This window comes from Myotis yumanensis, unplaced genomic scaffold (genome assembly GCF_028538775.1).
Source record: "Myotis yumanensis isolate MYYU_CA2020_CCGP unplaced genomic scaffold, mMyoYum1.0.hap1 SCAF_3, whole genome shotgun sequence".
In the NCBI taxonomy this organism is placed as follows: Eukaryota; Metazoa; Chordata; class Mammalia; order Chiroptera; family Vespertilionidae; genus Myotis; species Myotis yumanensis.
In genome coordinates, this window is record NW_027223754.1 from 96,494,291 (window position 1) to 96,517,784 (window position 23,494).

Consider the following 23,494-nt stretch of genomic DNA (forward strand, 5'->3'; position numbering starts at 1 on the left):
TATTCCCTTGTAGGTAATTGAGTCTCTTTCTCTTGCTGCTTTTAAGATTCTCTCTTTGTCTTTTCCTCTTGGCATTTTAATTATGATGTGTCTTGGTGTGGTCCTCTTTGGATTCCTTTTGTTTGGGGTTCTCTGCACTTCATGGACCTATAAGTCCATTTCTTTTACCAGGTGGGGGAAGTTTTCTGCCATTATTTCTTGAAATAGGTTTTCAATATCTTGCTGTCTCTCATCTTCTGGCACTCCTATAAATCTGATATTAGTGCGCTTGAAGCTGTCCCAGAGGCTCCTTACACTATCTTCACACTTTCGGATTCTTTTTTCATTTTGCTTTTCCAGTTGGGTGTTTTTTGCTTCTTTGCATTTCAATTCTTTGGCTTGATTCTTGTGCTCCTCTGGTCTGCTATTGGGTATAATATTCTTTATTTCAGTCCATGTATGCTTAATTTCTAGTTTCTTTATCATAGCATCGAGGGTCTCATTAGTTTTCGTGAGGCTCTGCTCAAGTTTATTGCAAGCCCTCAAAATTGCGTTTTTTAGCTCCATATCCTCCATTTCTGTCATGTTTTTTTGTCTCCGCATCTTTTATGCTTTCTTGGTGCACCCCCTTGTGGTCTTTGTGCCCAATCTTGTTCTAGTTAAACCTTAATTGTTGTAGTTAATACTAGAGGGATTTGACCACCAGGCCGACTGGCTGTGAGAATCAGCTGTGTGGAAAACTTCTGTCCTCTGGGGAGGTGCTAATCTAGCCTTTGCCTGAGGCAATCCAGCAAATGGCTCTGTGCAGGGCTTGGGCGGGGCGGGCTCAACAGGGCGGGCAGAGGGAGCAGTTATGGCTGCTCTCAGTCCGTCCCCAGGGGCTCTGCCTCTCTGTCCCAGCAACCACTACAAACCTCGGAGGGACCGTAGTCAGACAGTCCCGCTTCTCCTGTTTGAGTCTGGGTCCCTAGAGACTCGCCCAGATCTGGAGCTTAGAGTCTGAGACTCCCTCCTGATTGAAAACGACAACTGCGCCCTCAGCCACCAGCCCGCTTTGCGCGCGCACCTCCATACCTTTAAATTTTCCACACTGGGCCTCCTCTGAGCCTCATAATGCTGTTGTCTTTGCTTCTAGTTGAAGAGTCTCTCCTCAGCCAGCCTTCCTGTGGTTCTGGTTGATGTCCGTTCCGTCTTTTAGTTGTATTTTTGAAGTGGTTGTTTGCGGCAGCAGTCTCCGGTGTTTACCTATGCCTCCATCTTCGATTCTCTTGCTGAGAGTTTTTATTAAAAAAGGATGCTGGATTTTGTTGAATGCTTTTTCCGCATCTATTGATATGACCATGTGGTTTATACCTTTTAATTTTTAAAATATATTTTATTGATTTTTTACAGAGAGGAAGAGAGAGGGATAGAGAGTTAGAAACATCAATGAGAAACATCAATCAGCTGCCTCTTGCACGCCTCCTACTGGGGATGTGCCTGCAACCAAGGTACATGCCCTGGACCGGAATCGAACCTGGGACCCTTCAGTCCTCAGGCTGACGCTCTATCCACTGAGCCAAACCAGTTAGAACTTTACCTTTTAATTTTTTTAAAAATATATTTTATTGATATCTTACAGAGAGGAAGAAAGAGGGATAGAGAGTTAGAAACATTGATGAGAGAGAAACATTGATCAGCTGCCTCCTGCACACTCCCTACTGGGTATGTGCCTGCAACCAAGGTACATGCCCTTGACTGGAATTGAACCTGGGACTCTTGAGTCTGCAGGCCGATGCTCTATCCATTGAGCCAAACCGGTTAGGGCTACCTTTTAATTCTTTATGTGATATATCATATTTATTGATTTGCAAATATTATACCAGCCTTGCATCCCTGGAATCAAATCCAGCTTGATCATGGTGTATAATCTTTTTAATATATTGCTGGACTGATTTGCTAATATTTTGTTGAGGATTTTAGCATCTGTCTTCATCAGAGATATTGGCCTGTAATTTTCTTTCTTTGTAGTGTCTTTATCTAGTTTTGGAATTAGGATAATGAAAACTTCTTTAAAAGAGCTTGAGCTTCTTACTTTCTCTTGAATTTTTTGGAATAGTTTGAGGAGGATCAATGTTAGTTCTTTGAATGTGTGTTAAAACTCCCCTGTAAATCCATCTGGTCCAGGACTTTTGCTTACTAAGAGGTTTTAAATTACTGTTTTAATTTCATCAGTTGTTATTGGCCTACTCAGGTTTTCTGATTCTTCCTGATTGAGTTTTAGTAAGATTGTACATTTCTAGGAATTTGTCCATTATGCCCATGTTGTCCAGTTTGTTGGCATGTAATTGTTCATAGTATTTGCTTACAATCCTTTGTATTTCTACAAATCCATTGTTATAGTGCCTCTTTCATTTCTGATTTTATTTGTGTCCTCTCTCTTTGCTTATTGATGAGACTGGCTAGGGGTTCATCAATCTTGTTTATCTTTTCAAAGAATCAGCTCTTGGATTTATTGATTTTTTGTACTTTTTTTTAGTCTCTATGTCCTTTATTTCCCCTTGATCTCCATTTATTTTAAATACATAATTAAAGTTAGTTCTGTTGCTATGACCTTCTTCATTAATAGATTAGTACTTTAATGGATTATTGCAAGACTAATTTTGAATTAAATATGTATTCTCACTTTATTGCATCTTAATTTTTCAGATTCCTATGTTTTTCATTTGCTAAGTAATATACCTATAATGTGTAATCACAGTGATTCTATCTGAATATAAAGGAGCATAAAGACAGAGCATATGATATGTGCCTAGCTTACCTCAGGTCTCCTTCACAAGTTTATCACTGCCTTTAGTGTCTCCAGATGGAGCACACACTCACTAGGAACTCTCTAAAATTTGAAAAATCCAGAGGATCCAGACAAGGAATTTTTGTTGTTGTTGTTAATCCTCACCTAAGGATATTTTTCCATTTATTTTTAGAGAGAGTGGAAGATGAGAGAGAGAGAGAGAGAGAGAGAGAGAGAGAGAGAGAGAGAGAAGAGAAACATCAATGTGAGAGAGACACATTGATTGCACATGCCCTGACCAGGGCTGGGGATTGAGCCTGCAACCAAGGTATATGCCCTTGATTGGAATGGAACCTGGGATCCTTCAGTCCCAAGCCCAATGCTCTTTCCACTGAGCCAAACTGGGTAGGGCCAAAAGAGGAGATTTTTAAAAAGGAATATTTTTCTCTAGTGACTTGAAAATTGCATTTATTATGATAACAAACAAACATGATATGGAAGTGAGGCAGTTCTATCATGGCAGAAACATGAGCAGAGCTGAAATATGGAAGTACCATAACTGTCTCAACCAAGAGGAACACCTGTTGGGAGACTGATCAGCATGGTTGCACATGACCCTCTCAGATGTTGTTTTCTTCTGCCTTTTACATGAGGGTCCTGGAAAGTTGTTCAGGAGCTTATAAACATGATAATCTGAGCTGAGGACCAACAGAATAAAGGCTGTGCATCTGAGCCCCCAAATATAGATGAGGTTGGTATTGTTCCCATGACCATCTTATATAGGCCATGATCTACGTTGGTGTGTATAAACAGCACAAGACACATTCAGGTCTCTCCTATTAAGAATATCCCCTTAACCTTTTCTTCTTTTTTGTTGACTGAACAATTTCCTTCTTTTATTGCCAAACTTCTAGAGAGACCACTGCTACTCTCACTGTCTACATTCTCACCCCTCTGTAGCTGGACATTTGTAAACAAGGATCTGAAGTCCTGCCAAGAAGAAGTGGATGTTCCATCAGGAGCACCACGTGACTTGCAAGCGAGTCATGCTGGGTCAAGATTGCACACAATCTTGAGTTCCTGGAGCATTTACCTCCCTGAGAAAGGATAAGATTAAATAGTCGTGGGTGTAGAGCAGAAAGGGAGGGCACAGCTGCAAGTTGTCTTCAATACGCTATTGTAATAATATAGAACAAAACAAGATTTAGTTGATTAACTGCTGACACACTAACCTCGTGCCAAACCCCAATAAAAGCAATGGTTGAGGGTACAGAGTTGCTACATGCCTGAGCGAGCTGTAGCCCTCTGTCCGGCATCAATCGCCTGTGTGCTCGTCTTACCTCTGCGTCTTCGGTTCATTAAACATCCCTCAACACCCCTCATTCTTTCTTCACCCCAATCTGGATCTTCAACTTCCTCCCTAATTAACCACAAAACTTACCATCCTAAGGTAAACCATGACATCCTAAATGCCACATCCCCTTTCCTATTTTCAGTCCTTAACTTGAAGCATATCCTAGCTGTGTCCTATGTTTGACATGGGACACTGTGTTCTTCCTGAAACTTGTTTCACCAAAGAGATTCACCCTTGGTCCCTTTCTCTTGGTCTGTCAACCCCATCTCCTAATTCTTTGATTTCTCCCCTTGTTTCTTCTTAGTCCCATTTGCTTTCCACTCTATATTTGTTAGTGGTCTGCCAGATTTATTCTTTAGCCCTTTCTTCTTTTACCTTTTTCCTGGCCATCTCTTCCCCTCTCCCCTAAATCCAGAGCCATCTTATCCATTCTACTTTGTGCCAGGTACTGTGCCAGTGCTAGAAATACAGAGATGAATGTGCTATACACACTAGAGCTTAGAGGCGGCAACAGGAGAGTTAATGTTAGTATACCAGGGTACAAGTTTGGACAGAGTGTGAAGGGGCAAAAATCAATTCTACATGATGGAGAGGGATAGGCAGGACAGTGAATCATTGAGTACTTACCATGTTGCATAATTATTAGAAGCAAAGGACTGTCAAGCCCAAGTCATGGCTTTTTAGAAGAAAGCATGTGGTGTGGGTGTGTACGTGTGTGCACTATACACACATATGGTCAGAAGGCTTGAGCAATGGAAGTTCTGTTTGAATAGAACCTGAATCCTTTCTAAGAAGGGGACCTTACATCACTCAGGCAGTACTTCAAATATCCAGTACCAGTTGGGGGAAGCTGGCTTTGTCCCAATCTGCAGATGGATCATTAATTCTTCTTTGTATGCTTCTTTTGAAGTTTATACTCAAGGTACCAAAGTATTTTTGTGTCTCCAAGGGTGATTTTTGAAATATTTAACTAAGACATCAACACAGATCAATCAGAATGATTACATATGATTCCGGTGATCCCTTTCTATGTTGTAAGGTAAATCCTGTAATTCTTGATCAGGGATATATATGTGAGTGTATGTGGGAGGGTTTCCTGAGGGAGGCCTGGGGCAACTGTGGCAGATAGGAAATATTTTGGATTTTGGAAAGTGCAATATCCCAACTATATAAAAATATTTCAATACTGTATTTTAATATCCTGTATGGCCATTCAGAGGCATTGCTGCCTTCTTCCTGAGGTTGCAAATTCTCTGAGAACACGCCTTTCACTATTTCTGTTACCATTGCTCTTAGTAGTATAGGCTTCTGCTTATAGTGAGTGATTAATAAATGCTTGATGACTGGAGTGAAATTAATGGTTTAGTAAAACTCTTTAACTTTATTCAGAAAAACAAAGGGATATTTTGGTGAATTAGTTATATATCCTAGGTTTTGGTGTGATGAAAAACTCCAGATCTCAGTGGCTTATTACACAAAGGTTAATTTCTTATGTATATGACTTGTCCATTCCAGGTAATCTGTTCTATGCCTCTTTCTTCTGAGACCCAGGCTCATGGGGTGACTACTGTTGGAAGTAAGTGGTTACTGTGACAGAGAGGAAAAAGAGAAAGTGACAAGTTGTGTACTGACTCTTAAAGCTTCTGCCAGAAAATGACACATTATTTTTGCTTAGATTTCATTGGCCAAAGCAAGCCCCATTTGATGCCAACTATTTTCTTTTATGAAAGGCAGTCTTCATAGATGTAACACGATGTTAATTCTGGGTCACATGCTGTGCTAGGATATGTCCGGGAAACAGATAAATAAGGTAGTGTCCCTGCTTTGGAGAGGTTTACCTTCTATTAGGAAAATAGGTGTGTAAACAGATATACCGCAATAGGCCTCAGAAGGGTTTTTAATGGACTGAGAAGAGGGGGCCTCTTCTATTAACTCCTTTAGGGGTTTAAGTTCACTGCCAGTTCCTCATGTTAATAGAACACAGGCTTGAGGCTTGTGAACTTCTATATTCAACACATATCTTTCCATATGCAATGATGAAGCTTTGCTGGGCTTATTTGTTTTGCTTCTGTGTTTCTTCCCACCCTCCAACTACAGAGCAAAGACTTCAAGACATACACAATTCTGTTAGGCAGGAATTAGTCTTATTGATCTTTGTATTCAGCGTTAGGCATTGCTTGCACAAAATGAACAAATAGAAGATGAGAGGATGAGTGAATGGATGGATAACCTAATATTAAGTACCACTTGTGAGCCTTTCATGTCTGGTCTTCCTCAGGAGTCTTATCATCCTTCAGCACTAGGGTCCACTGGTCCTGGTTTGGACATCTATTTCATTGACTGTTGTTCCACTCTTCCTCTGCTACTCTTCTTAACATGTGGCTCCTGGTGAATGGCAATATTGTGACCCTCATTGTTGTAACCTTTGTCTGTGTTCCAGGGTTTCTCTAACTCTCCTGCTATCTTGCCCCCTCTTGGTTGGGGCTTGATTCACATTATGGCATTTATTCTAAGGACCATGTGGCAGCTGGAAATCTATCAGTTTTTGTGTGTTTCTTTGTTATTTGTACTGGGTTGAACAGTGTCCCCCTCCCACCCCCCAAATTCCTATCTACCCCAAACCTCACAATGTGATCATGTGGTTTATACCTTTTAATTTTTTAAATATATTTTATTGATTTTTTACAGAGAGGAAGGGAGAGGGATAGAGAGTTAGAAACATCAATGAGAAACATCAATCAGCTGCCTCTTGCACGCCTCCTACTGGGGATGTGCCTGCAACCAAGGTACATGCCCTTGACCAGAATCGAACCTGGGACCCTTCAGTCCTCAGGCTGACGCTCTATCCACTGAGCCAAACCAGTTAGGACTTTACTGTGACAATTTGGAAATTGGGTCTTTAAAGATGTAATTAGTTAAATTAAGATGAGGTCATACTGAATAAGTGTAGGCTCTAATGCAGTGACTGGTGCCTTATAGGAAGAGAAAACAGATACACACACACACACACACACACACACACACACACGGAGAATGCAATGTGATGGCAAGGCACCACTGTAAGCTATGAAGAGGCAAGGAAGGATTCTTTGCTAGAGCTGTAAGGGAGGGCATGGCCCTGCCAACACTCTGAATTTGGACTTCTGTCTTCTAGAACTGCGGGACAATATATTTCTGTTGAATGTTACTAACTGAAATTAGCATCTATTTATTTGCTGCCCATAGCACTCATCCCATCTAATGAACGTAAACTTCACCAGAGAGTACCTTGTCTGCCAGTCTTTCTCAACACTCCCCTCCCCACCTTTGAGCCTCCCTAAGATATCCCAAAATAGCACCAGCCCTTAGAAGAAACTAGGGATGGATTTTACCAACATATTTTCCAAAAAAACTATTTCAGAATCTCTTGACTACTTGCAGACTTTGTCATGCTTTCTCCACAAAAGAATTAAAAATAAATTAAAATAGATATAATTAGGTGTTGAGAGCTCCTGATGCTAGAAGCACTCAAGAATCAGCATTGTTCCTCAGAGCTGTGTTGTTAAAATTTATAAAGTAAATGCATTTGCATGGTCAATACCCCCAGTCACTGCTCACCCTGTGAGAAATGAGTGTTGAGGATTTTCCCTTGGTATAAAGTCTACATAATGATGAAGAGATAAAGACTCTGGGAGGATAAGGGACATGCTCAAGGTCTTACAGTCAGTTACAGAAGGAGCTAGGGTTTAAAACTAGTCTTCTGATCCTCCTGGAGAGGTTTCTCAGGAAGACTCACTGTCTCTTCTCATTTTAGTTGAGTAACTGTCAAATAACCAGACTCCAGTCAGGAGTCCAAGGGAGCTGGTGTCAAAGCCACCCCTTGCCACCAAAGGGAACAGGAATGTAAAAAGTTCCAGTGTCTGCAGTGTATATACATTCTCCTTGTCAAGTTGTTGAGTGGAGGCTGGCCTGAATTTTAGGCTTGTAATCAGGGCCCAGAGGACCTTGATCCCTTTGGGAGCTGTGAGCATGAGGTTAAGGCTAGAAAACCTGAATATAATGAAGAAAGGACCACACTGAATCAGGATCATCCATTCAGATAATTGGCAAGGTTTACTAGGAACTCAGGAAGTTTCATTTGAGATACCCAGTGAAACATGAGGTCCTTGCTCAAGATCTGCCTCAATTAATTCTCACTATTTCTTTTGAAAACTGACACACAACTAATGTACTCAATAGAGAATAATCTTCTAAGAATTCATAAGTAAAGAAAAGGAGGGCAGGTTGCATTCAGTATCAATTTGTTTTTAGGAAAGTACCAATGAAATGTCACCTCACACCTGTCATAATGGTTAGTATCAATAAATCAGCAAATAACAAGTATTGGTGAGGATGTGGAGAAAAGAGAACCCTCATGCACTGTTGGTGTGAATGCAGATTGGTGCAGTCACTGTGGACAGCAGTATGGAGTTACCTCAAAAAATTAAAAATGGAACTGTCTTATGACCTCTTCTGGGAATTTATCCAAAGAAACCCAAAACACTAATACAAAAAAAATATATGTACCCAATGTTCATTGCAGTGTTATTTAGAATAGCCAAGATTTGGAAGCAGCCCAAATGTCCATCTGTAGATGAGTGGATAAAACATTTACTTAATGGAATAGTACTCAGCTGTAAAATTGAAGAAAATTTTATGCTTTGAGACAGCATGAATGGACCTGGAGAATATTATGCTAAGTGAAATAAGCCAGTTAGAGAAAGACAAGTATCATATAATTTTACTCATATGTGGAATTTAATGAACAAACTGAACTATCAAGAAAAATGGAGACGGACTTATAGGTAGAGAGCAGGCAGACAGCTTTTGGGGGTGGGGATTGAACAAAAAATAAAAAAATAAGAGAGCGAACTCATGGACATGGACATGGACAACAGTGTGGTGATTTTGGGCATGGTGGTGGATGGGTAGAAGTGGAAGAAGGTGTAGAGGGGATAAATGGTGATGGAAAAAATAAAATAAAATAAAATTTATATATATGAAAAAAGAAAAGTAAACCTACAAAAGATGTCTTCTTCATGAGCACTCTTCTCATTTGAAATGCACAGTGAGAAAGGAGTTAAGTGTGGATTTAATCCAAAGCTTAGATAGTGCCTCTCAGCTTTGGGATGACAGCACAGCCAAAGTGCCCAAAGGTAAACAAGGACTGGATTTTGAAAAGCTTCCTATGGCCATTTGCAGTCAAATATAGTCATATGAAATTCCTGAGGCCCCTAACAGATTCCACTGTGCAAACACCAGGAATACTGAAGCATTTCTGAGCCTGGAAAGAACTGCGTTTTGAGGTTCCCTTTCTCCCCCTTGCACTTCTCTGCACATCTGGGGAAGCAGAGTTCCACTGCTGGACAATAACTGCTCCTGGCTGTTTGGGCCTCGGATATAACTTCTGAGCACCCCACTTACTGCTGATCATACCCTACACCCATTTACTTCCTACCAAGGATTTCCATGGTCACCCCATTGTGAGCACATATATGAGAAAAATGGCAAAACAAGTGGTAGGAGGATGCGTTAGCCTCTTTGAGCTGTTCCAATAGAATAGCATAGACTGGGTGGTTTATAATCTACAAACATTTATTTCTCACTGTCTGGAGGCTGAGAAGTCCAAGATCAAGATGCTGGCAGGTTTGATCTCTGATGAGGGCCCACTTCCTGGTTCATAGATAGCCTTCTTCTTGCTGTATTTTCACATGGTAGAAAAGGTGAGAGAACTCTCTTTAAGGTTTCTTTTATAAGGCCACTAACCACATTCATGAGGACTAACCAACCCCTCATGATCTAATTACCCCCCAAAGTCCCCACCTTCAAATTGTATCACATTGGGGTTAGTTTTCAACATATGCATTTGGAGGGGACACAAGCATCCAGCCCACAGCAGAGGGGGAGAAGTGTAAGAGAAGCACAGTGAGTGGATATTGGAGAGAGTGTCTTGGGAGTGAATGAAAAGGGGGTGTTCCACAGTGAGGTTGTTTATTAAGCTGGGTTGCATGACTCTGCTTGCATTCTTGTGCCTTAGCCATTGCCATGAAAAGAACACTCTTCAGTGACCTGCTCATCCTACTAGGAGGAGGAGAGATGAGGAACAGAGCCTCAATCAGTCCAGAAATCCCAATGTTCTAGTTACTTGAACAAATTTGGCTGAGGTAATCAGAACCACTCAACTGAGCCCAGCTGGATCAACTGAATTCCAGATAATTGAGAAACAACAAAAGATTGATGGTTTAAGCTTCTGAGTCTCAAAGGACGTATGTTACACATTAACAGTTAACTGATATACCTACCTAACAGCCACCCCCTTTCTTCTTTTTTATAGAATCCATTTTGTTAATAATGACAATGTACCATCATTGGTTTAAGCCAGTCTTGTCACTTCTTTTATAATTTACTGGATATTTTCTTTCCCAGACTTTTTAGCAACTGATAGTGACCATGTGATCTAGTTCTGGCCAGAGAGACATTTCTGAGAAAGATTTTCTTCCATGATGAAAACAGAGCCCTTTTCTGTCCATTCCATTCTTTACTATTTGGCACTGCTATGACTGTGTGATGCCTGGAGCTCTGAAATCATCTTGTCACCATAAGGTCACAAGTTCAAGGATGAGAGGTCCACTTGCTATGGATGCTTAAACAGAAAGATGAGGAAAGCCTGAGTTTTTTATTACATTGTTGAGCTTCAGAACAAACCACCTACCTCCAGCCCTTAACCAAGTAAATTACGATTGTCTTCATGTTTTTCTGTCAGTCAGATTTTCTGTTAATGGCAGCCCAAAGTTCTTGAGTTGTATGGGATGCCATGAAGGTGGAGGAGAGGGGTGTGGATGATAAATGGGGATGGTGTTTGTCATAGTGCTGTGAAACACACACACACACACACACACACACACACACACACACACTCACACCAAGAACTCAAGTGTAAACTGGAATAATTCATTCACCTGTCTGGGCTGTGATTTCCTCTCCTGAGAGAAGAAGGAATTTTTGTAGTTTGAACATTGACTCTGAACATGCAATCAAGTCTCTGGGTGCCAGAGCTGGCAAATATTCACAGAGGATTTTAGAGAACTATTAATTAGGCACAAGGAAAATATTGAGAATAGCTGGTCTACAGCAAATGCTTGGCTCTAAGACTTGTACATAATGAGTCTATTTTTCATTTCTGAGTTTGTGTCTAATATGTTTTACCTGCTGTAGGGGACTTTCATTAAATGCTAATTAGATGCCTTGTTTATAAAAAATGATTTGCATGCAAGGAGCAAATGCTTTTCTTTCAGGAGCAGGTGTTGTGGGATGGAGAGAAACATGCTGGCTAATGCCTTGTTACCAAATTCACAGGAATTTCTGGTATCCTAGGCAGGTTTGACACCATTCTCAGGGAGAACTAAGGAGACACATCTTCTGAATTAATTTGTCTATTTATTTAGTTTCTGGTTCTGCAGAACAGAGCTTTGGCAGAACCCCAAGGAAACATCAGCAGTGGGGGGGGGGGGGGGGGGGAAATCACCTTATTTTCTGCTTTAGCCAACAGCACTTTCCTGCCAGACTTTGCAAAACAGACTTGTTTAGCTTTGCAAGCTCCTCCAGCTGCCACTATTCCTTTCTGGCCTTCTGGTTGCATATGCCCATATCAGTCTGATTTCTTCAGTTATAGTATTTTTTTCCCTAAACCATTTTTATTTCTCCTTGCTTTTCACCATTCCCTTTTCTTCCAATTTCTCCCACCTTCTACTATTTCTCTATATTACTATCTCCTCTTTTCTTCAACTACTGCTATGTCCTGAAAAGCTTCCTTGACTTTTGAGTAGTGATATTATTAAAATCTAATGAGAACTCTGGGAGTCATGATTGTTTGGCATAATCATACAGAAGTATTTTACTAGTTAATATTTGCTGTTGAAGGAGGATTTCACAGGTATGGTCCTGCTCTATTTTCTTTATAGTATTTTATAGCATAATTTTTAGCTCTATAAACATGTTGGATAGAAGTGGATGGAGTATGGGAAGAAAGGCAAGTTCTAGGGCATAACTGAGCAGAGCAGTGAAGACCACCTGAGCACGTGAATGTCTTTGATTTATATACTAGTACACATTTTACAAATCTTTATTAAAGACAACTGTGTTATTTTAAAGCACTGAGCTAAGGACTATAAGGGGAGACGCATTACCTTACAGATATGTGTGTCATATATGGAGCTTTGATAGAGGAGGAGCAGATGAGAATTGTACAAGGAAATTTTTCCACTCAGGAGAAATCAAGATAAAATACTGTGTTCCATTATGACTGATTCTAACAAGCTGAAGTGGACCCAAACACCAAACCACGATTGGACCCAACTACAGACTCTTCCCTGACAATGAACAATGGAATTTGTTTGAACCCTGGATTGATTTCTGGAGTACTAGTTGTCAAGCCTTAATCACCTTTTCTAGATTAAACATCCTGACTTTCCCCCCTCAGCTAACCATTAAGTGAATTTCTTTGCTTGTGTGTGTTTCCTTGCCTGGCAGGTCAGTAAATTGGCTTTGTGGATTTTATTTATTTTATAGCTCTAGTAGTCTTTGCTTTATTATTTTTCAGAATATAGCTTGTAGGAGAGCTAACTGATGTTTAAAATCTGGCAGCAGCACATTGAAAAATCCAAACATTAAGAACAACTAAAAGAAAACCAAATGACGCCAAATCAAACCAAACCAAACAACAAACCAATAAATGCAGCAGTAACATAGTAATAGCAAATCTTACTCATGATACAGAGACTGGCTAGGAAATGAGACCTACAGTAACTTCCCAGTTCAGGTCATTTCTAAGTAAGAGCTGGTTTCAACTGGACTTAGCCAAATGCAGCGGTGGTCCAATCTGGATCTGACTATTGCTTCTAGATGTTTGCATGGTCTCTCTGTTAGTTTAACATTCCTAGTGGACTGATAAGGAACAAAAGCCATAATTTTAACAAAAACTACTTGCTTGTAACTTTTTAAATACTGCTGCAAAATTTGGTTAGCTTATAGGTAAGGTTATGCTTCTTTAACTCTGGGACTGATAACCTGGATTTTCTCAGAAGAATCCTCCCAGAACTGGAGTTCATTTTGTTTTGTGATTTTACCAAAGAAACTCGGAAGGCAGCGGTGGGTGGGTAGGAAGAGATCAACCAAAGAACTTGTATGCATATATGCATAAGCAGTGGACACAGAGTGTAGGGTGGTAAGGGCCTGGGGGGTGGGAGCAGGGCAGCAGAGAGGGACTGGAAGAGGTCAATGGGAGGGCGGGGGAGAGGACATACATAATACTTTCAACAATAAAGATTTTTAAAAAAGAAAAAAAATGCAACTTTCAGAGATATTAAAATGTGAAAGTTAAAATTAAAAACAAAACTAAACAAAACAAAAAATTCAGGAGATTTTCAGTTCCAAGCAGTGTTTCTGCAGCACAACTTTCAAACTCTGGCAATTATCAGACTCCTAGTCATCATTCCTCACTGGAAGAAATATCTGGCACTTTCCCCACAAGTGTGCTTTCCTCCTACATCAAGATGCTGTTATAATTTGTTTTCCCCTCTTGGTGATTACTAATGTACTACATATATGTGAAAGGATTTATTGAAAATGTACCAGAATTTAGTTGATATACTCCTTGCTCTAACTTTAGAGCAGGGGTGGGGAACCTTTTTTCTGCCAAGGGCCACTTGGATACTTATAACATCATTCACTTAACATAATCTACTTAATGTAAATTTATGTTGCTATGAAAAAAGCTCCTAGATTTATTGAATTTTGAGTCCTGCCTCTGGTTGTCTTGGTGGGGCAAGACCAAATGATTTCTCGGGTCCTGTACAGTCTGCAGGCCGGACATTCCCTATCTCTGCTTTTAGAGTATTACAACCCAATCTTGTTTTTGCTTCTGGCTGTCCCTGTCTTTTAGGGATTTTTGCCCATAGAGTATATACTACTTAGCTTGTCCTAAATAAGATTGGGACCTAATGTCTTTCATGGTGACCTTCTCTGCTCCTCCTTATCTTTTAGTAAATGGTTACTCAGTGCCTACCCCAAGGGATTTATGTTGGGTATATACAAAATGGTATTTGAATATATTCCCTCTGCCTCTGGGAGCTCAAGTTAAATCATCTTCCTCCCTCTTTCCTTTCAAACATTTGTTAACAAGCAGAAGAATGAACATAAGAGGAATCCTTTGGTAATTCAAGAGACAAGCCGGAGCAAAGTCCCCACCCAAGAGTAAATGTTTAATACCATGTTTCCAGACTGTAGAGAGGGCAGAACAGTATAAGCCTGGGGGTGGGAGTAAATCAATAGAAGGAGGGAAAATCATGGTTATTTCTCTTTCTTTTGTAGAAAGCTTCCCAGAAAACATGTGTTTTTTTTTTTTTTTTTCCTTTGGAGGATGTTATCAGTTATCAATTGTTTTAGAAACCATTCCAAAACTTAGTGGCCTAAAACAGCAATGATTTATTATCTTTCACAATTCTTAGGCTTGGAAATCTCAGTGGTTCTGTTGCTTGTCTTGCAAAAAGACTTGCAAGAGTTTGGTGCTGGAAAGTCTAAGATGGCTCCACTTACCATCAGCAGCTGCTGCTGGCTGTTGGCTGGGGCATCTCAATCCCTTTCACATGACCTCTTGTCCTCCAATAGAGTAGAATGGGCTTTTTAACAGCAGGGTGGTCTTAGAACCTTAACATCTAAGCTCCAGAACTTGTTTAATGCTACTTTTACCACATTCTAATGATCCAAACAGTTCCCCCCTATTGAATCAATTGATTCAAGAGTGGAGAAACAGACCCCACCACCATTTAATGGGAAGATCAAAAGGACATAGAGCCAGGGAGATGTGATTCATTGGAGACTATTATTCTAACAATGTATCACAGTAGAAGTGGGGTCAGGAGAGGAGGATAACTTAAGTTGCATTGTGACATTCTTTTGAGTTAATAATGCTATTGTAATAATCATAACCTGTGTGTCTTTTTCCATGTGAACAACTGTAAACCTACTTTTGCCCACCCTGTAAGTGTCAGCAAAGGGTCTTTTGTCCTCAGTAATCTGTTCTTAGGGAACAGACTCCAGGGAATATATTGGTTAAGGAAAAAGGATGGATGGATGCAATTTTATTAAACTTTAAAATTAAGAGGATAATAATTAAACTGGGAAAGCAGAAAAATTAGAATACCAAAGAAATAATGGCAAACATAGGGGATTGTCAAGGGCGGGGGAAAAAAGGAGAAATATGTAATACTCTTTGTAATAATTTAAGCAATAAAAAAATATATTAAAAAAAAAGAAATAATGGCAAACAGAAGATTTTAGCAGGAAATTACACATATATCCCAGATTGTGTGTTCATACTTGAGCACACATATGAAATACATTCTGCTGTGAGATTCCTTTAATTTTATAGTTGAAGCTTTTAAAGATGATTTTCCGCAATTCAGGTATTCTGTCACCAAGTGACGGGTGCATGCTTTATCTAAAAATCATGTGGGTCCTTTTATTCAAGTCTCTTAGACTCTTTTTTTTAAAAAATTTATTTTCTAAAGTTTTACATATGTCTCCTTTCCCCCCATTGACTCCCCCTCCCCCACTGTTGATTTCTTTCTTTTTTTTTTCTCTCTTTTTTTTATTGCTTAAAGTATTACAAAGAGTATTACATATGTCTCCCATGTTTTTCCCCGCCCTTGACAATCCCCAGCCCCCCTACCCCCCATGTCTTATGTCCATTGGTCATGCTTATATGCATGCATACAAGTCCTTCGGTTGATCTCTTACCCCCCTCCCCGCCCCCCAACCCTCCCCAGCCTTCCCGCTGTAGTTCGACAGTCTGTTCGAGGCAGCTCTGCCTCTGTATCTATTTTTGTTCAAAAGTTTATTATGGTCTTTATTATCCATAAATGGGTGAGATCATGTGGTATTTTCCTTCATTGACTGGCTTATTTCACTTAGCATAATGCTCTCCAGTTCCATCCATGATGTTGCAAATGGTAAGAGTTCCTTCTTTTTTACAGCAGCATAGTATTCCATTGTGTAGATGTACCACAGTTTCTAATCCATTCATCTACTGATGGGCACTTAGGCTGTTTCCAGATCTTAGCTATGGTGAATTGTGCTGCTATGAACATAGGGGTGGATAGATCCTTTCTGATTGGTGTTTCTGGTTTCTTGGGATATATTCCTAGCAGTGGGATCACAGGGTCAAATGGGAGTTCCATTTTTAGTTTTTTGAGGAAACTCCATACTGTCTTCCATAGTGGCTGCACCAGTCTGCATTCCCACCAGCAGTGCAGAAGGGTTCCTTTTTCTCCACATCCTCTCTGGCACTTGTCATTTGTTGATTTGTTGATGATAGCCATTCTGACAGGTGTGAGAGGGTACCTCATTGTTGTTTTGATTTGCATCTCTCGGATGATTAGTGACTTTGGGCATGTTTTCATATGTCTCTTGGCTTTCTGAATGTCCTCTTTTGAAAGGTGTCTATTTAGGTCCTTTGCCCATTTTTTGATTGGATTGTTTATCTTCCTTTTGTTGAGTTGTATGAGTTCCCTATAAATGTTGGAGATTAAACCCTTATCAGTAATAACATTGGCAAATATGTTCTCCCATGTAGGGGGCTCTCTTGTTGCTTTGTTGATGGTTTCTTTTGCTGTGCATAAGCTTTTTATTTTGATGTAGTCCCATTTGTTTATTTTCTCTTTAGTTTCCAATGCCTTAGGATCTGTATCGGTGAAGAAGTTGCTGCGGCATATGTCTGAGATTTTGTTGCCTTTGGATTCTTCTAGTATTTTTATGGTTTCCCGTCGTATATTTAAGTCCTTTATCCATTTTGAGTTTATTTTTGTGTATGGTGTAAGTTGGTGGTCTAGTTTCATTTTCTTGCATATATCTGTCCAATTTTCCCAACACCATTTATTGAAGAGACTGTCTTGACTCCATTGTATGTTCTTGCCTCCTTTGTCAAATATTAATTGAGCGTATTGGTTGGGGCTGATTTCTGGGCTCTCTATCCTATTCCATTGATCTATATGTCTGTTCTTGTGCCAGTACCAGGCAGTTTTGAGAACAGTGGCTTTGTAATACATCTTGATATCTGGTATTGAGATCCCACCTACTTTGTTCTTTCTCAGGATCGCTGCAGCTATTCAGGGTCTTTTTTTATTCCAGATGAATTTTAGGAGAGTTTGACTAGGTCTATGAAATATGCCATTGGTATTTTAATGGGAAGTGTGTTGAATTTATAGATTGCTTTGGGTAGTATGGACATTTTAATGATGTTGATTCTACCAATCCAAGAACATTGTATGTTCTTCCATCTGTTTATGTCTTCCTCTATCTCTTTTTTCAACGTCCTGTAGTTTTCTGAGTAGAGGTCTTTTACCTCTTTCGTTAAGTTTATTCCTAGGTAGCTTAATTTTTTTGGTGCAATGGTAAATGGGATTTTTTTTAGTCTCTCTTTCTGCAAGTTCACTATTGGTGTAAAGAAATGCCATAGGTTTCTTGGCGTTAATTTTGTATCCTGCTACATTGCCGAATTCTTTTATTAAGTCTAATAGTTTTTTTGATGGAGTCTTTAGAGTTTTTTATGTATAATATCATGTCATCTGCAAATAAGGACAGTTTTACTTCTTCTTTTCCAATTTGGATGCTTTTTATTTCTTCTTCTTGTCTAATTGCAATGGCTAATACTTCCAGTACTATGTCGAACAGGAGTGGCGAGAGTGGGAATCCCTGTCTTGTTTCTGTTCTTAGGGGAAATGGTGTTAGTTTTTGTCCATTGAGTATGATGTTGGCTGTGGGCCTGTCATATATGGCTTTTATTATGTTGAGGTATGATCCTTCTATTCCCACCTTGCTGAGAGTTTTTATCAAAAATTGGTGTTGAATTTTGTCATATACTTTTTCTGCATCAATTGATATGACCATGTGGTTTTTTTCTTTCAATTTGTTTATGTGGTGTATCACATTTATTGATTTGCGGATATTGTACCATCCTTGCATCCCTGGGATAAATCCTACTTGGTCATGGTATATGATCTCTCTGATGTACTGCTGGATCCGATTTGCTAAGATTTTGTTGAGGATTTTGGCATCTATGTTCATGAGGGATATTGGCCTGTAATTCTCTTTCATTGTGTTGTCTTTACCTGGTTTTGGTATTAGGGTGCTGCTGGCTTCATAGAATGAGCTTGGAAGTTTTCCTTACTCTTGAATTTCTTGTAGTAGTCTGAGGAGGATAGGTTTTAGTTCTTCCTTGAATGTTTGGTAAAACTCCCCTGTGAAGCCGTCTGGCCCTGGGCTTTTGTTTGCTGGAAGCTTTTTGATGACTGCTTCAATTTCTTCCATAGTTATTGGCCTGTTGAGATTTTTAGATTCTTCCTGATTGAGTTTTGGAATGTTGTATTTTTTTTAGGAATTTGTCCATTTCCTCCAGGTTGTCTAGTTTGTTGGAGTAGAGCTGTCCATAGTATTATTGAACAATCATTTTTATTTCTGTGGGGTCTGTTGTAATTTCGTCTCTATTGTTTCTGATTTGGTTTATTTGGGTACTCTCTCTTTGCTTCTTGGTGAGCCTGGCTAGAGGTTTGTCTTGTTTATCCTTTCAAAGAACCAGCTCTTGGTTTCATTTATTTTCTGTATTGTTTTTTTGGTCTCTATGTCATTTATTTCTGCTCTAATCTTTATTATCTCCTTCCTTCTGTTCACTCTGGGGTTTTCTTGTTGCTCTCTTTCTAATTCTTTGAGTTGTAGAGTTAGATGATTTACTACCATTTTTTCTTGTTTTTTGAGATAGGCCTGTAGAGCTATAAACTTCCCTCTCAGGACTGCTTTCATTGTGTCCCATACGTTTTGGATTGTTGTGTTTTCATTGTCATTAGTGTCCAGGATGTTTTTAATTTCTTCTTTGATCTCATTGGTAACCCAATCAATATTTAATAACATGCTATTTAGCTTCCAAGTGTTTGAATATTTTGGGTTGTTTTTATTGTAGTTTATTTCTAATATTATGCCATCGTGGTCTGAGAAGAAGTTTTTTATGATTTCAATGTTCTTGAATTTGTGGAGACTTTGTTGTGACCCAATATGTGGTCTACTTTTGAATCTGTCCCATGAGCACTTGAGTGGAATGTATATTCTGTGGCTTTGGGGTGAAATGTTCTGAAGATGTCTATTAAGTCCATCTTATCTAGTGAGTCATTTAGGATTGCTGTTTCTTTGCTGAGTGTTTGTCTAGCGGATTTATCCAGTGATGTCAGTGGTGTATTAAAGTCCCCTACTATGATTGTATTGTTGTCGATCTCTCCTTTGATATCTTCCAGGAGTGTTTTTAATGTATTTGGGTGCTCCTGCATTGGGTGCATATATGTTTACCAGGGTTATATCTTCTTGTTGCTTTGATCCCTTTAGTATTATGAAGTGGCCTTCATTATCTCTTGTTATGGCCTTCACTTTGAGGTCTATTTTGTCCGATATAAGTATTGCTACCCCAGCTTTCTTTTCCTTTCCATTTGCGTGAAAGATATTTTTCCATCCCTTCACTTTCAGTCTGTGTGAGTCCCTTCTAATGAGGTGGGTCTCTTGTAGACAGCAAATGTATGGATCATGGTTTTTTATCCATTCAGCCACTCGATGTCTTTTGGTTGGAGCATTTAGTCCGTTTACGTTTAAAGTTATTATTGAAACGTACTTGTTTGTAGCCATTTCTTTTTTTGTGTGGCTGTTTTCTTTCTGAGCTTGTTATTTCTTCTTTTTACACCAGTCCCTTTAGCATTTCTTGCATTGTTGGCTTGGTGGTGATAAACTCCCTTATCCTTTTTTTGTCTGTGAAGCTTCTTATTTCCCCTTCAATTTTGAATGATAGCCTTGCTGGATAGAGTATTCTTGGATTCAGTCCTTTGCTTTGCATCACTTTGTAAATTTCTGTCCATTCTTTTCTGGCCTGATGTGTTTCTGTTGAGAAATCATTTGATAATCTGATGGGGGATCCTTTGTAGGTAACTCTCTGTTTCTCTCTTGCACCCTTTAAGATTCTCTCTTTGTCTTGTACATTTGCCATTGTTATTATGACGTGTCTTGGTGTCAGTCTTTTGGGGTTCATCTTGCCTGGGACTCTCTGTAGTTGTGTAACATTTTTCTTCCCCATATCTGGGAAATTTTCTGTCATTATTTCTTCAAATAGATTTTCTAATCCTTGCTGCTCTTCTTGTCCTTCTTGCAGCCCTATTATGTGTATGTTACTTCATTTCATGTTGTCCCAAAGCTCCCTTAGGCTCTCCTCCTGCTTTTTAATTTTTTTCTCCAGTTGCTGTTCAGATTGAGCTTGTTTCTCTGCCTTATCTTCTAACTCACTAATTTGGTCCTCTGCTTCTTTTAGTCTGCTGTTGAAACTTTCCATGGTGTTTTTGATTGTAGCTATATCACTTTTCATTTCTTCCTGGCTCTTGCATAGGTTGTTGATTTTCTCATCCATCCGGTGAATGAATTGTATAACCATTATTCTGAGTTCTTTTTCTGTCATGTTGCATGCTTCAACTTCATTAATTTCCTTTCTTGGCGACTCCTCATTGTCTTTCCTCTGGGTGTTGTGTCACCTCTTCATTCTGATTATCTCCCGATGATTCAAACGTCCAGTTGCGTGGGCCTGGGCCGTGTGCAGTGGGAGCCTCCCACCACCCTAGTGTCACTGATTAGCTCTGACACTAAGATGTGTGGTTGTTGTGGGTTGGTTTGAACTAGGCTCGCTCAGAGCCAGTGTTGCCAGTGTTCTATGTGGCCTCGTGCGCGCCCTTAGAATCAGGGACCCTGCTTGCACCGTGCTGATACAGAGACCCCCCCTGGAGTGTGTTGAAAATCAGCGCCCCCTAGCGTGCGCCAGGAGTCAGAGTTCCCCAGGAATCCAGTGTCAGAGTCTCTGTTGCTTCGTGTGACCTCGCCTTGAGAATCAGGGTCCCTGTGTGCCCTTGCACCAGGAATTGGAGTCACTGGCTCTTAGTATGAATGCACAGGGAATCAGGATCTCAGGTGCAGGTGATAAGGAACACAGTTCCTGGTGTTCGCGTGTTTGCTCCCAGCCCAGAGCTCCGAAGCCAGCAGTGTGCATATGGTCAGTTCCCATTGTCCGCACTTTGCTCCCAGCCCAGGGCTCCTGGAGCAGGCAATGAGAGCAGGACCAGTTCCCGGTGTTCGTGTGATTGTTCCCAGCCCAGGACTCCTGAACCCGGCCCTAATCGGGATCAGTTCCAAGGTGCTTGCGCACTTCCAGGCCAATGTTCCTGTGGCAGTGCTGAGGCCCAGGCAAGGGGTGGTTCTATCAGTTACTATGGCGCTGCCCAGGAGCCTGCGAGCCTGGGGGAAGGGGGGATGGTCTCTGTTACTCACGGATCTGCCACAGGGATTTCTGAACTTTTGGTGTCCGCAGGTCTGATGCTGTGGTCACAGGTCTCTGTCCCCAGTGGCTGCAGGGTCCTGGTATGCATCTGTGATCAGACTGGGTGGTGCTGAGGCCAGGATCCTAGTCTCAAGCAGCTCTGTTTCCCAAGATGGTGTGGTCACTGTGCCTGTGCAGGCTACCCAGGAGTGTCTGCGCAGGGAGCGGGGCTCTGCTGCCTAAGACTGCCTGGTTTAGCAGCCCCTTAGAAGACCTGCAGAATGTAACTGTCCCTAGCTCATACACACACACACCACACATGTCCACACACTCCTCTATCACTTCCTTGCGCTCTCACACTCTCTCCCTCCCTCCCTTTCTGCTGGTCGCCATTTTTCTTCTGTCTCTTAGACTCTTAATCATGAACTTCCTATGTATAATTATGAAACATAAATTTTTACTAAATAAATTTCACCCAAAAGGCCATTTTCAATTGATTTTTTAAAGTTGAATTTTAGAAATAATTTTCACAGTACAGGTTTGTACCTTCATCATCTTCATTTTTTCTTTTTCATTTCTTCTGAATATAAAATCATTGTTTTTTTCCAAAAAGTCCCTCTTTATTTTTTCTTTATTGATTAAGGTATTACATATGTGTCCTTATCCCCCCATTGCCCCCTCCCATCCCCCAATCCTGCCCTCACCCTCACCCCCTGTTGTCTGCATCCATTGGTTAGGCTTATATGCATGCATGCATTCAAGTCCTTTGGTTGATCTCTCCCCATTACCCCCACCCTTCCATACCTTCCCTCTGAGGTTTGAGCATCTGATCAATGCTTCTCTGTCTCTGGATCTGTTTTTGTTCATCAGCGAATGTTGTTCATTATAATCCACAAATGAGTGAGAGCATGTGATATTTATCTTTCTGTGACTGACTTATTTCACTTAGGATGATACTCTCTAGCTCCATCCATGCTGTTGCAAAAGGTAGGAGTTCCTTCCTTTTTACAGCAGCATAGTATTCCATTGTGTAGATGTACCACAATCTTTTAATCCAGGCACTTAGACTGATTCCAAATCTTAGCTTGTGAAATTGTGCTGCTATGAACATAGGGGTGCATATATACTTTCTAATTGGTCTTTGTAGTTTCTTGGATATATTCCTAGAAGTGGGATCACTGGGTCAAATGGAAGTTCCATTTTTAGTTTTTTGAGGAAACTCCATACTCTTCTTCACAGTGGCTGCACCAGTCTGCATTCCCACCAGCAATGCAAGAGGGTTCCTTTTTATCCGCATCCTAGCCAGCATTTGTCATTTGTTGATTTGTTGATGATAGCCATTCTGACAGGTGTGAGATGGTACCTCATTGTCGTTTTGATTTGCATCTCTCAGATGATTAGTGACTTTGAGCATGTTTTCATATGTCTCTTGGACTTCCTTATGTCTTCTTTTGAAAAGTATCTATTTAGGTCCATTGCCCATTTTTTGATTGGGTTGTTTATCTTCTGTTTGTTAAGTTGTATGAGTTCCCTATAAATTTTGAAGATTAAACCCTTATCTGAAATAGCATTGGAAAGTATGTTCTCCCATGCAGTGGGCTTTCTTGTTGTTTTGTTGATGGTTTCTTTTGCTGTGCATAAGCTTTTTATTTTGATGTAGTCCAATTTTTTTTTCTCCTTAGTTTCCATTGCCCTAAGAGCTGTGTCGGTAAAGATATTGCTATGACATATGTGTGCTATTTTGCTGCCTATGGAGTCTTGTAGGATTTTTATGGTTTCCCATCTTACATTTAAGTCCTTTATCCATTTTGAGTTTATTTTTGTGTATGGTGTAAGTTGGTGGTCTAGTTTCATTTTTTTGCATGTGTCTGACCAAATTTCCCAGCACCATTTATTTAAGAGACTGTCTTGACTCCATTGTATGTTCTTGCCTCCTTTGTCAAATATTAATTGAGCATAGTGGTTTGGGTCAATTTCTGGGCTCTCT